We start from the raw sequence: 15414 nt of genomic DNA, 5'->3' as shown, positions 1-15414 counted from the left end.
GTGCCCCTGCCTGACATAGAAAGGGTGATGCGTAACATCGCAAGAGACGAAAACTGGGGATTTGTGGAGACGAGAGATGGCCGGAGGACTTACGCCCCGGAAGTCCTCCAGACAGACCATGACATCCCGCCAGAATGGATGGCGGCCCTGGAGGAGGTCCTAACACTGGAGGTCAGCGCCCCGGTAAGGGAATGGGCTAACATTTTGATGATGCCCACCTCCTCTACTCTGGCTGCGACCCAAAAGCTGACCGCTCAATGCCGAGTGACCCATCTAGCAATACTCCACGACGTCATGTTAAGGAGGCTTAAGAAGTCGGCACTCAGACGAGCCCGGAAAATGGCGGCGGACAGACGAATGCAAGACGAGATGTCAACAGAGGATGACGAACCCCCCCCGCCCAGAGCCTCTCCGGCCCCAATCTCTCAGGCAGAGCCAGACCAGGGACGAACGCTAAGGACCCGGTCAGACAGGACCCAACGGAACCGCGACTCGGCCCCGCCGCCCCCAACGGCTCCGGCAATGTACTCCGCAGACGCGCATCAAGACTTCAAGATGATCAAAGACCTGGTGAGAAGAAGGGAGCAAGGGGAAGCCATCGATGAATATGTGAGATTGCAGTGGAAGCAAATAGCGGCTATTGGAGTCTGTGATGACGCCAAAAGATATTGGCTGGGCTTTGTCACAGGAGACATGGGGCCCGAGGGGGAGCCGGCCGAGGAGCACTACAAGCGGATAGTGCTTGAAGACGGGGAGGATGAGGATGAGTTTGTAGAGAACTGCCGCACCCGGCTCCTGAGAGGGGCGACACTGACGGCCATCTGGGCTGGAGTTCAGAGGGAAGTGGGTGCAAATAGGTTCATCAAGGTTATGAGGCTCATTACAGCAGGAACGAAAGCCGAGGTTACATTTGCTACCCTGCCCACCCACTCACGAACCAAGGACATAGAACTGGAAGTAACCAAATTCGACCTGGGCACTAAACATGCCAAGAAAAAGAGGCAAGGCAAGATGCCATATGATTATGTTCTGTACACGGATGGATCAAGGAAAGGACCAGATGAAATGGCCATCTGGGGCTTCATCCTGAAGACAAGTGAAGGCCAGGAACAAAGGCAACTGAGCAAAGGCAAAGGTATGACCCACGGCAGCGCACAGGCGGGAGAGGTGAGCGCGCTGTTGGAGGGCCTACTGGAGCTAGAAAAGCGGAAGATCAAAAGAGCAAGAATAGTCACAGACAGCTACTACTGCTGCCAGGCTATGAATCAAGATCTGTCCATTTGGGAAGATAATGGATATGAAGGAGCCAAACGCAAAGCAGTGGCCCACCATGGGCTATGGAGGAAAATAGCAGAAATCAGAGCCAATATGCAATTGGACGTTGTGCACCAGAAAGCGCACGCCAACGAGGGGGCACACTGGCGGGGAAATGACGAAGTTGACCGCTACGTCAAAGAGAGAAGACTGATCTTCGTCGGGATCGAGAAATGGGGTGAAACGTCCAAAGGACGGGTAGTCCCGAAAGAGGCCGTGGAGGGGGTGGTGCTGGCGGTGCATAAAGCATTGGGCCATGCAGGTGCCTTGCCGACGCGGAGGGAATTGGAGGAGCAGCAACTCTGGGTTGCCAATAAACATGTACATCGAGTTCTCAGAAACTGCGAAGTATGTGGGAAATACAACGCAGGTCGAAGGGGTCAACGCGCAGAGGGCTTGACCATTAAGAGCACGGTGCCCTGGGGATCTGTCTGCATGGATGTGGCAGGCCCCTTGGGCATAACCGGGAAAAGAGGAGAGAAGTACCTGTTGGTGCTTGTGGACTCGATGTCAGGTTTCGTAACTGTAAAACCGGTGCGCAAAGCTAATGGAACCAGCGTAGTGAGTATGCTGGACCAAACATGCAGCGTACAGGGTGTGCCCAAGGAATTGAGAACAGACAACGGGTCCCACTTTCAAAATGCCCAAGTGGATAGATGGTGTCAGGAGAACGGGGTAATAAGGACTTATTCCCCGCCATACACCCCGCAAGCAAACGGGGTAGTAGAAAGAGCAATTGGACTGGTAAAAAACTGGATTGCCAAAAATGCCAATGACAGAGAGTGGAGCACCAAAACGCTGGAGATAGGGAGGGCCTTGAATGACCGGCATCGCGCTGACAGGCCCTCCCCCTCTGAGCAGCTAAACCAACGCCCCTTCCTGACACTGGAGGTGGGGAGGGGGGCTGAGCATAAAAGCAGCCAGCCAACTCAGAGGAGGCCGTTGAAAGTGGGACAAAGATTCTGGGTGAAAGCACGAGACCACCCCATGGGCACAGCAGTTAAAGCAAAGTACGAGACAGTGGACGTTGTCACAGAGATCCTGGACGCGAATACTGTCCGACTGAAGAAGAAGGGCATCCAAGGAGTGGAGCAGCTCAAGGCGATTCCAAGCTAGAAGAAAACCAGGAACCAAAAATGGCTAGTAACGCACCTAGCCTCCCACCCTATGTCAGACTAGCCACTGTCTATTAGGGCTGGCACGGATCAGAAAACCCACGGATCGGATCGCGTGACGGATTTTGAGCCACGGATCACGGATTTTTCGGATCAGCAAAAAAATATATATATCAGATTTTTTCTCTCAAAATTAGATTTTCGATTAGATTTTTTTAATACTATTATAATTCTCTAACCATTTGTTGCCCTGCACAGCTCAAAAAATATTTTTTTCTCATAAGTGACACAATGTATGCTTTTACTCTGAAGGCAGAACGACCCAACTTCCTGTTTTAGGTGGCACTGCTATGCCTAACTTCGTGGCTGTTGCTTGCACCAGTCACATGACACGGGTACAGACCTACAGACCAGACCAGGTCAGTCTGGAAATATAACGTTGATGCTACGTTAAGCTACTCAGTGGCCCCACGTGTTGTTTTGTTGTTATGTGTCCTAAGGCAACATTTCACCGTCCGGTGATAATGTGTTTGTGAAACGTGTGCGCGCGTGTGTGTGTGTGTGTGTGTGTGTTGTGGCTCTCGTTATCTTGTGCAGCGCGCAACACGCTGATCGCATTCCTGTGCTTTTTCAGAGGTGTTGAAATAAGTTTGTGTGACTCTGTCTTTAGTAGCCACTAGCCACAGCCTTCAGACATACTTTACAGCAGCGACAAGGGATGAGGAAGCTCAATTGTGCTTGCCATGATTATGCCTGTCTGTGTCTGGCTGCGCTGGGCGTTCTCATACACTAACATTAAACGTTAAAGGAGAATTTCGGTTTTTTACACCACGGTCCTCATTTCCAGTTTAGAATATGATGTTTTACTCACCGAAATAGTTTTGCGTCATTCTGATGCCCAGGGAAGATTTTGAGCTCCGAGTACACTCTTCAAACAGGCTAGAACCGCTAGAACGTGAGCCCACGGGGCATTCTGCACGGCAGTGCACGCGCTCTCTAAATGACACTTTTTCTGTCAGATCACGGTTCATTATGGTTGTAAATATAATTATCTAGCTAATAGCTACAAGCTAGGCTAACAACAACACCGGAGTCAGCGTTGATCTGCCCCGGTGGGGTTACAGTGCGTATCGTCCCCCTCTGTGAAACCACTTCTTCAGAGAAACCACAGAAGGGGGACGATACGCACTGTAACCCCACCGGGGCAGATCAACGCTGACTCCGGTGTTGTTGTTAGCCTAGCTTGTAGCTATTAGCTAGATAATTATATTTACAACCATAATGAACCGTGATCTGACAGAAAAAGTGTAATTTAGAGAGCGCGTGCACTGCCGTGCAGAATGCCCCGTGGGCTCACGTTCTAGCGGTTCTAGCCTGTTTGAAGAGTGTACTCGGAGCTCAAAATCTTCCCTGGGCATCAGAATGACGCAAAACTATTTCGGTGAGTAAAACATCATATTCTAAACTGGAAATGAGGACCGTGGTGTAAAAAACCGAAATTCTCCTTTAAATGAAACGAAGGGGGGGGGTCCGTGGACTATTGATGTTCCGAACCGCGTTCCGAACCGTGGGGGCTGATCCGTACGGGTCACGGATTATCCGTGATCCGTGCCAGCCCTACTGTCTATGGGGTGGTTGTCATGCGAAGGAACATCTCAGGTCTGTGGACAGGAACAGCACTGAGGAAGTTGGAATATGCTAAAAGAGGATTTCTGTCGGAGGAGGAGGAGGTGTTGCAATGGAGTCGAGTGGAGAATAAATGTGCGGTGTGCATAAAGCCCACCACATTGAAGGTCCATTGGCAAGGACCTGGCCGAGAGAAACCGTTTCGAATTCAGGACCACCTGGGGGATTTCAGGGGAATGGTCCACAAACCTGTGAAAGTACTGGACGCGTATATATGTGGGCGATGTAGACTACGCACTCTGCCGAGATTGAAAGTGATAACACAGTGGGACCATAGCCCGTCAGCGGCGGGACCCACAGGATGTGTCTGCCAATGGAACGGAGGGAGCATACAAAGATGCCGCTCCTGTGTCCTGCTGTGCAACACTGGGATGGTAATGGAGGTAGCGGAGGCGAAAGGATGGCAAGTGAGACGGTTCATGGACCCGCTGGAGTCCTTTGAGATCAAGGATGGAGGAGAAGTAATACAGCGGGAGGAAGAAGCAGGGAAAATGGAAGCTGGTCCAGATGGACCATCCGCCCCGCCGGCATACCCCGTAATACCGGGATTGGAGGGCCAAAGTAGTGACGTAACATGGCCCAAGGCCCCCCCCCAAAGGCAGCCTCCTGAGAAGCGCAACAAGCGGCCCGAGAAGGAGAAACCTCAACGGGATCTCCTGAAAGAATCATTAACAACGTCATGGCCCTATCGCCTCGCTGGGAACCTAAGGGCGACCCCGCTGATGACAGCCATACAGGTGCCACCGACGTTCAGGGTGTGGCGCGACCCAGGAGCGCTGGGGAAGATCACGGCATGGGACCGTATGCCGGAACAAGAAAGAGAGCGAGCAAAAAGTGGGGGCTGGGAAGGGCCATGGGAGCTCACTACTTGGGACAAACTGATCGGGGAGGTAATCTACGATTCCTCCAGACCATGGGAAGAATTACCTGAAGTACCAAATGAAGAGGGGCAGAGGAGATCCAATCTGTGGTACTACACAACCAGCATTGATGCGTTTGGTGATACAGGAGCTAAAGCAAAGGCCAAGAGAGCAATTTATGTGGTCGCCCCAGAAGACTGGCGGCGAGATGGGGTGGTGCAACTACTGGGAACAGTAGCGACGCGGACAGCCACGCCCTGGAGGGGGAGCCAAGATGAGAATGACCCCCTGGAGATTGAAATAATAGTGCAGATGGTGATAGTCCCCTACAAAGGGATGTACTCTGTGGGGGTGGACATAAGAGAAGCCGTAAAAGAACCCATAAAGGAAGCCATAAACCCCACTAAGCTGAAGCTAAAGCTCACCCTTAAGGAAAGAGTTGTGCAAAGATTCCCCAGATTCGCAAACGGGGAGTCAAAGGAGGGTGAGACCATCGTCTAGGGTGGTAGGAGTAACGGCCGCTGTTGTCTCTGTCTGCAGGAATGGAGAGGCTCCGAGAGATGGCGAGAATCCGAGAAGCGGAGTATCAGGGAGCACGGGAGAAGCGACGGATAGGGGAGAAGCTGACTAAAAGGGAGGAAAAAATGCTGCGGTGCCCCAGAAGGTGGACGGAGACGAGACATTTCGGTTGGGTGGAAGAAGAGCTAATGGAGCTAGGGAAGAAAGGAGACCTACAGGCTTATAAAATGGATGAAAACACGATCTTGAGATGGGACCAATGGACTGGAGTCCCATATTTCATGCTCCTCAATGAGAGGGTATGGTTGGACGCCCCCCGACGGGATTTCAGCCTCGCTACACCCGGATCGGGCGGTTACTATTGCACCAATTACGAGACTCAACTCCTCCCAACAGACCGGACCAAGTGTAGGTGCAGGTGGTGGCTCGACTACCTGGTGTGGCAGGGAGCGGAACGAGAGGAGCATGATCGCCCATGTCTCAAATGTGGCAGGCAGGTTGGCCCTCTCCTGGGCCCTCCTATCCCTGGCCCAGAGTTTTTCAGGCCTTACAGGCCCCAGTTTCATCTTGAGAAGGTGGTGATGAAGTCGGAAGAACAACTGGGACGTTTCCGGCCGAAACAAAAGAGATTGCATGGGCTCCAGCCGGTCCTGAGTTGCCCTAAAAAAAGGATGCCATGGATAATGAATACAGTGTACCTTGAGGTGAACGGGCTATGGATCAAACTAAGGTGGGGACCGAACTACGCCGACAATGGCCTCGGAGCCTATGTGCAGATCTTCCTAGGATTGGATATGATCTGGAACAATAGCAGGAAGATGTGCCGGAGGCTCCTTAAAAGAACAAAAGATGAGAGCTACTACATTCTAGAGAATCAATACCAACACCTAGTGACCATGGTGACAGTGAACCCGCTACAAGTCGAAGATCAGCTTGACGGGCATTCTCATAGACCAAGGGAAAGAAAACCGAAGTGGACTGAATGTCACGGCCCGGACGGGCAATACCATGAGGTACTGATGAGCCCCCGGGTGCGGCACCATGGGGTTAGGGTGGTGCAGGTGGAACTTCTGGACCCGCACTGTCAGCCAGTGTACTCGGCCATAAGCATGACCCGACCATCCGGGGTAGACCACCGGGAGGAGATCTACAAAATGCAACACCTAGCAGACAAAATCGAAATGATGAGCATCGAGCCCAAGCAACCCCGACGTCCCAGAACTGGGCCTCAACCTCAGGGGCCCCTCCCAAAACCAGAGTATGAGGAAACGGTGTTCTGGAAATGGGTGTGGCGAGTAGGGCTGGGTTCAAAAAATCGATTCTCCGATTTTTAATCGATTTTCATTTTAATCCTCGATTATCGATTCATATGTCCAGAGATCGATTTTTTTTTTTATTAATTTTTTTTTTTTTTTTTTTTTACTAAACAGGCTAAAATATTGTGCTGTGTGTGGTAGTTGAAACATAGTTTCAAGTTGACGTTTAATTATGTTTGTAGTTGAAACAAAAACATAAATACTGTAGGCTACATGAATGGAAATGTTTGATCATTATTAATATCTACTTTTAGAAATTATATAGGCTGAAATCAAATCACTGTGCATAATTGTGAAAGTGTCTTTATTGACAGATGAAAAGGCTGTTATTTACCCTTTGTCACCACGTGGTGAGTAAATATATGTGTAACTAAAACCATTAAAATTGACAACAGGTCTGCAACTTTTTTCCCCATGTATCTACTTGGCTGGTTGGAAACCCCTGTGTTACATAACTAGACAGTCATGTAATTCAGGGTACAGCTCAAAAACCACGTTTTGGTATCACTAACCAAATCAATATTGAAAATTGATCGAATCCGAATCGAATCGAAATTAATCGATTCGCAACCTTGTGAATCGGAATCGAATCGATTCTTGAAATTTGAACCAATACCCAGCTCTAGTGGCGAGGGCTGGACCCAGAGGTCCGCCCCTACAGGGCACCCCTATCTGAGCAGCTTTTCAAGGGCAGAGTCACAGTGAACGAACAAGGAGAAGAGGAAGGTCCCGGCCCTTACATCGTCTCACTGGACCAACCAACCAAGGGACCCAAATCAACTCTGAGGAAACAGACCTCCTTCTGCCTGGAGCCACCCAATACTCCACCTCCTACAAAGATATGGGAATATTCGATTGATCAAGGATGGCGCTGCAAGACCATAGCGCCCAATATCAGCAGCGACAGGCTCGCCAGCAACGAATAGAAACGAGAAAGCAGCAGATACTCGAGCGACAGCGGCTTGAAGAAAAACGACTAAGGAATGGAAGACTACTCTTTTGCCTAACCCTCACACTGAAGACTATAGCAGTGATACTAGGATTAGCAGTGATCCTGGCAATATTGTACCTGTATGGTGCAGAACCATGGGCCCAGACCCATCAAAGGGCCCGTTACAGATCTACCAAATACTTCCAGCAGACGTGCAGGGAAGTACAACCAGTGAATCTGTTTGTCGCATGGGATGGCAACAGCTCACAATCAAACCAGACCTACTGGACTTATGTACAAGGTCTGGATATCAAAGCCAAAACCAAAGCGCTACAAGCAACTGACGTATGGATTGAGATCATGGAGGGGGAGGGTCTCAGCGAAGGGAACTGGACCCTGGATGATCTATTTCTTGACGGTGGCAAGGGCTTACTGGTGAAGGTGTGGAAACAAAAGTTACATTTGATACTCGTTACATGTGTTAATATTTGCAAATATTAACAAGTGTAACCAATATATTCTGAAGCAAATACAAATATAACCAAATGTACTTGTGCTATAAGTAGAATTTCAAAGCACAGAGTTAAGTGTTGGGCCGTGTAATTGGTCCCATATGTGTTGGAGACTGCATGGGCCCTTCCTGGGCTGGGTTGATGTGCAAGCTGTAATTAGAAACAGCATGAGGAGTTGGGTGGTGAAGTGTATTACATTCTCAAGGTATGATTCTCCATTTGGGGAGAGTGGAAGGAAGGATGTGGTGCTTCCCTGGAGGGTCATTCTTGGCAACCTGTAATCAACCAGGCAGGAATATCAACCAGGCAGGAAATATGGTTCATAACGAAGCAGGATGTACCATATATGGGTGCTGAGTCGCACAGGAAACAAGTAAGAAGGAAAAACCCCATAAGGAGTTATGGGAGTCGCACAGGAAACGCGTAGGAGGGGATGGCCGAATATGGGCGAATGAGTCGCATTTCCTTGGCCATGGGATGGTATATAACTGAGAGACTTTGGCTCAAACTGGGCCAGTTCGCTGCTGCTACGAAGCTCTCTCGGACGGGAGACTTCACTTTGGACTTAACAATGGACTAAGGATTACGAGCATTTTCCAACGGAGTACACACAGAGGAATATTTCAGAGTGGATTACAAGAACAAAGCATGAATCGCGGATTGGCCATTTCCCCTAAAGAGACTTTGGAATACAATTGAACTTTGTGCGTCACTCCCCGCTCGTCCTCGAGTTAGCGCGGAAGTCGGGAATCCAACGAAGCGGCCGCTTCAACGGATCCTGAGCAAGGAGCTCTCCCCAGGACTCTCGCTGCTCGACGGAGACAGCCCCCGGCTGGGGAAGCTGTGCTCATTCTCATTCCGCCCCAAAGTAACTTGATGAGTATACCACCATTAGCAGTAGTTAATTAGTTTATTAGAAGTGATATTACATGTATCTGTATTACCAAATGAAATCAGATCTTTAATCAATGCTAATGCTGTACCCTGCAAAAGCTTTATAATAAAACAAATCAATTGGATTTAAAGTAACGAAGTGGACATTTGAATTATGTGTATTTTCCCATGATAGTAATCACATGGCTAGAGGTGCGTACAACATACTAAGGTTCTAAAAGGTTATCCTGGCTAATAAAATAGCAGTGCCCCGACGACTTTGCTTAGTCGTTAAATATTACCTAGTCGATAACAAGTGCAAGATTCTAGGGGAACAAGCTGCCATAATAACAGACTCGACTGAACTAGTTACGCCCGGCTCCAGGCTATTCAGCCGAGGCCGCTATTCAGTGGTAGAGGGGTAAGGAGTCTGGAACGCCATCCGGCAGTTAGAACTAGGCGAATTGTTCCCACCTAACAGCTTAATTAAAGTGGCAGAAGCTAGATGGAGTTATACACATCAAGCTGTTACTTTCGGACCCGTTGAATGGAGAGCTGTTTCTACCAGTATTAAGATCGTTCGCAACTATACTGAGGATATTGGCAGAGAATCACGACAGCACGCACGCGCACACACACACACACACACACACACACACACACACACACACACACACGCAGACACACACACACACACACACACACACACACAGACACGCACACAAATGCATGTGCGAAAGCGACCAACATACAAAGGAATGAGGGTACATACTGTATAAAACGCCTAAACACGCATGCAGGGATGCACACACACAAACACACACACACACACACACACACACACACACACACACCGAGTAAAACAACTTGGTTAAGGTTAGGGTTGTGGTTTGGCCTTAAATAACAAAAACGTTAAATGCGACTTCCGGTTGAAATGTCGACATTGACCATGCCGGAGCGCGAACACGTCTCTCCAGCCCGTCCACTGCACCCAGCTTCAATTCAGTTCAGTTATGTTATAGCCCCCACAAACATTATGTCTCAAAGGACTTTACATAGCATCATCACAGTCATATACTAACTACATCATATATCTACACACATAAGTTACATACATGCATCATTTTACTAGATTATATACATTACACTACACAAACAGCATATCTCTGGACTGTGGGAGGAAACCGGAGCACCCGGAGGAAACCCACGCAAAACACGCGGAGAACATGCAAACTCCACACAGAAAGGACCAGGTTGGAGATTCAAACCCACGGCCTTCTTGCTGTGAGGCAACAGTGCTAACCACTGGGCTGACTGTGGTTATAGTTCCTGACTCGTGGGCGTATATTCACTGCATGCAATTTTAAAGTGTCAAGTCATGTTATTTGTATGCAGATTTAATGAAGAGAACGAGCTGCTCAAACACAGTATCTGGCTCCAATAGGCTTGAGTTGAGGTCGTTATACATTTTTTAGGCCTATTAAATGTAATAAACAAAACCTTCCACACTAATGCCCCCTCCCGCCATGCCCTATTATTAGTTTTCTCATTTCCAGAGATGGGGATGCAGGGATGCAGGGATGCAGGGATGCTCCCTGGGGCCGCGCGCTCTCCCACTGTCTCTCACTGATGCCTCTCCTCCCAGTGATGGATGAGCAGAGCCAGAGCCAGAACCAAAAACCCAGAGAAAATGAAGCTTTCATTAGACAGTGTAACCGAGCGGTGGGGAGCCTCATGCTCCCCGGCTCAGACACAATAGCGGCACCCAAACAACGGCACCTTTTAGATGGGATCAATGCGCCGCTGTGCTCGCTTCCACCTCTGCACTTCTTCTCGAGCTGAGCCCCTCCGGTCTATCTCCAGCCCTGTGGAGGTGCTGCTTACAGTGCTCACGCTTCACTGGTCGCTTAGCGTAAAGCTTAGTGCTTTCTGCTGTGACTGAGTCCTGCTTTAAGATCATGCAGCTGGCTATTTTAGGCACTTACCTTCAATATAAACGACATGGGGGGAGAGGAGAGAGGCTGGAGGCATGAGACCTGTCTGCGTTTATGGCTGATGAATATTGATTGAGAAGTTGTCCAGTATCTGTTAATGAGTCCTTGGGGATACAATCGATAGCACTCAAACAGAGAGGTAAGGTTAGCATACACACCTGTAAAATGAGAGGGATAAATGGCTTTGCTATATTGTACTGTAGCAGGTAGGTGGGTAATATCCTCCGTCTTCATGCAGAAATGTTGTAAACTGGTTTGGGGCACTCGCACGGAAATTGGCGGGAAATGTCTCTGTATCTGGCGACAACCTCAGTCCCCTGGGCGGTTTTCATAGCTCGGTGTTAGCCATGCGTGGTTCATGGCTTTCCATCTGTGCACCGTTTGGCTGTTTTAGTGCTTCGTAACTAGCCTGATACTGCATAACACTTCATGAATGACATTTTAATGCAGTTTTCCTCTCGACGGCCCTTTTGGAAAAAGTTCCCCGAGTCCCGTTCCCTTGCCGGCCGTCTGCGCGGGCGCCGTGAGTTCAAGGTGAACGAAGCCTTCAGCAAGACTTTCTAAGAAGGAAGGATTCTTTCTGTCTCTTCTGTTTCTCTCTGTTTGACATTCCTGTGAAAGAGAGAGGAGAGAAGAGAAGAGAGAGGAGAAGAGGAGAAGAGGAGAGAAGAGAGAAGAGAGAGGAGAGAAGAGAGAGGAGAGGAGGAGAGGAGAGGAGAGGAGAGAGGAGAAGAGGAGAGAAGAGAGAAGAGAGAGGAGAGGAGAGGAGAGGAGAGAAGAGAGAGGAGAGGAGAGAAGAGAAGAGAAGAGAGAGGAGAAGAGAGAAGAGAAGAGAAGAGAAGAGAATGACCCTGCATTTTATGATGATAAAGATGATAATATGGCCATTTAATTGCTACAGGGCTGTGATAAAATATTCAGTCTATTTGTGAAATCACAAATAGAGAAACTCTTTATGTCTCTCTCCCACGCTCCTCCCTGTGTGTGTGTGTGTGTGTGTGTGTGTGTGTGTGTGTGTGTGTGTGTCTCTCCCTCTCTCTCTCGCTCTGCCTGCCCTCCTAGACCTAGACAGCCAATAAGCTGTCTTTAAATATTGATAGAAATTCCCTGCAATTTGGCCAGCTTCTAACCACTTATGATCTTTGTGTTGACTTGCCCTCTCTCTCCTGTGTGTTTCTCAAATATACTTTTCCTCTCCAGCCCAGCATCTCCAAGTGAACTCACTCAAAGCTGTATAATATTATGGCTGCAAAGTAGCAGATGAGATCTCAGCCATACAGGAAACAAAAATACTTTTAAAGCAATGTCATATTTGTGTCATGTTGCCATTTTGAACAATTGCTCTCAATTGCTTCTCCTTTATCCCTGTAGGCAAGGTAGTAATCATTATTGGGTGGACACATCCCCCCAATATTCAAATGATCAAATTGTCCCCCCAATATTATCTTCATAAGGCTGTGTTCTGGTGGCACTGCGACCCACAATTGCTCGTGTTGCTCATGTTGCTCGAGCAGCCTGAGTTGCCCATGACACCACACACACACACACACACACACACACACACACACACACACACACACACACACACACACACACACACACACACACACACACACACACACACACACACACATTGTTGCTCGAATTGCTCACTCACTGTGTTGGACTTTCAATCACCGAGTGCCATTACACAAACTCTACAGCTCCTACAGTACTCATAGGCTAGCCTCTGCAGGGAAGGATTTATGACATAACTGATGACTTCAATCATGACATCACAAATGGTCAAGTGACATCATCAGTGATTTATAACCGTTTTTTTTTACAACTGTCTCTGACATCGTGGTGAAACTCCCAAGCAGTCTAAATCAGCGATACGCACATATTTACGAGTGTCACAGAAACATTTCAAAGCCACCTACCAAAGCAGAAGGTGAAGGGTTCATTGCTTCTCGACAGCGCGGTTTGAAAGCTTGATGCTGCTAATAAATAACTTTAATATACCTGTGCTAATATACTTGTGCTGCTGCGCCCAGCCATCATAGCGCTCCACAGCACCCCTCCGGTCGGAAGCACATGGATCAAAACATAGACAAGGCACAGGGGCCATCTCAGCATTTGCGGAAAAAAATTATATCACCAGCAAAGAAATCAGATAAAAAGAGGCACTTATTAGCAGCATCGAGCTTTCAAACCCCGCCGTCGAGAAGCAATTAACCCTTCTGCTTTGGTAGGTGACTTTGAAATGTTTCTGTGACACTTGTAACTATGTGCGTATTGCAGATTTCTTTTTGTCATGCCCAAACCTCTCATTTTTATCCCTACTAGATTAGAAAAGATTCTTCAGCATTTATAAAATCACTCCAAACAACCAATAGGTCATCTAATTGTCTTTTTTTGCTTCATAAGTAAAATGGTGGGTTTTGCCTTAGACCTCCCGGGCCAGGCAGAATCATCAATGGCCCCATCATGGTTCTGGCCCCCGGGCCGCATAATGCCCAGGTTTGCTCTAGACACCTCGGCCCCTAGTGGCCACGCCGTAAAGAGTATTTCAGCTCAGCACCAGCGCTCATGTGCTCAACATGTTGGTTGGTGGACACGCCCCTTAACTTGTTACAGAGACCTTCACTGGTAAAATCTTCAGAGGATACACAGTGTTAAAGTGGGGAAACAGCCTGTCAGTGAAGGTGTGTACTGTATGTGTGTGTTAGTGTCAGGATCAGAGAATGACAGCTCTCCTCTGTTCCAGTCCAGACTCAATCTGATCCTCTGGTGCTTCTTCACTGGGAGAGCAGTGACTGGATCTAATGGGGAGCCTGATGTGTATTTACCATCATAGAACAGTTTCTCCAGAATCCAGTCAGTCTGTCTCTCTTCCTCTGGACAGACTCTGGTGACATACCCAGGCCCCAGACGTACTGTCTCCAACCTCAACATCCCAGCTGTGAGTTCCTGAGTTAAAGCCCTCCGATCCAAGGACACCGTAACAGTATTCAAGCCTCTCTGGATTGTCAGGAAGCTGCTGTTGCGCTCCAGGTCTCACACTGGTCAGATCTTCAGACATGATGAGTCTTGGATCAGCAGTGTTTGGGTCCAGAATCACAGGTGTAGGAGACCATCTCCTTCATATTTTCCCAGACTGTGAAGCTCAGGTTGCCCAGGTGTTTCGCCTCATCTATCAGAGCTCCTGAGATTGGCTGTGGATCCACCAGCAGAGGGCGCTGGACTCTTTCCACGGTAGCCTTGTAGTTTTGTAGGACCGAGATGTCTTCAGCTCTCAGCTCCTTCTCTATGACTTTGACTGTGTCAGAAAGAGCTGCTGTCTCTCTGCTCAGACCCTCAATCTTCTCCTTCATCGTCTGACTCTTCTGCTCCTCATCCTCCCTCAGTGCAGCGATCCTGGCCTCCTCTTCCTCTTGGAGAAACTGGTGAAGCTTCTTCAACTCCTCCTTAATCTGCCTCTCTGTGTGTTGGGCCTGGACCTTAATGTGTTCTGCTGTTTACTCACAGTTCCCTTTAACTTTATTAAAGAGCTTCAATTTCTCCTTTAAGAGCTTCATTGATTTCAATAGTTCCTCCTTGTGATGCCGTGCAGCTTCATCGATGGCCCGACAGACCAGACACAGTGGCTGCTGATGGTCCAGACAGGAGAGCTTGAGTTTCATAGTGCAGACTGCAGAGAAGCTCAGATCCTGCTGAATTTCTCTGATCTCTCTCCAGTAAGAAAGCCTCACACAGGTTCTTTAACACCAAGTTACAAAGTGGTTCACTCTGCAAAGATATTTCCTTACAAAGTGGACAGTCATGTTTTAGTCTCCCCGTCCACCAGCTCTGCAGACAGGCTTTACAGAAGCTGTGGCTACATGACAGGATGGCAGGATCTTTAAAGATGTCATGACAGACAGGACAGGAAAGATCCTCCTCTGATCTGTAAGCCATTCTGTCTCAGTGAAGCTGAAAATGAGCCGGACAGAGATTATATATAGTGTTTTAGAGAATGTGTTTGGATTCTTAGGTGTGGCAATTTCACCTCAGTGCGTCGGGTCAGATCACTATTCTCAATGTTCAGGTGAGGGGGCTACGGTGAAAAGGGGGTGCAGAGTCCAGGAGTTCAGTTGACTGCTCACTGCTCAAGTAGTGTAGTACTGGTGTGCAGGGTACTCAAATCTCTGGAAGTTGGCTCTTATGTCCTATACGACTAAGAGGAGAGATGCAGTATTATGTTAGGAAACTTGCCTTAACAGCGCTTCTTGTTCTGGTTCATATGAGGCTGCCACCTTCTGGTCCTATTCAT

At 48.5% G+C, this 15414-nt stretch overlaps 1 pseudogene across 1 annotated transcript; it reads right to left on the bottom strand.

The window, feature by feature from the left end:
* Window positions 1-13760: 13760 nt before the first annotated feature.
* LOC310773035 (E3 ubiquitin-protein ligase TRIM35-like) lies at window positions 13761-15059 on the bottom strand (annotated as a pseudogene). The gene is made up of 2 exons: window positions 14912-15059; window positions 13761-14793 (listed from the first exon to the last, which is right to left on the bottom strand). The product of its transcript is annotated as an E3 ubiquitin-protein ligase TRIM35-like (transcript).
* Between the last annotated feature and the right edge of the window lie 355 nt (window positions 15060-15414).

The sequence above is a fragment of the Poromitra crassiceps genome, assembly GCF_964638095.1.
Source record: "Poromitra crassiceps genome assembly, chromosome: 3".
In the NCBI taxonomy this organism is placed as follows: Eukaryota; Metazoa; Chordata; class Actinopteri; order Beryciformes; family Melamphaidae; genus Poromitra; species Poromitra crassiceps.
Note: the sequence above shows the minus strand (reverse complement) of the source record. Positions and strands in the feature narration are given on the sequence as shown.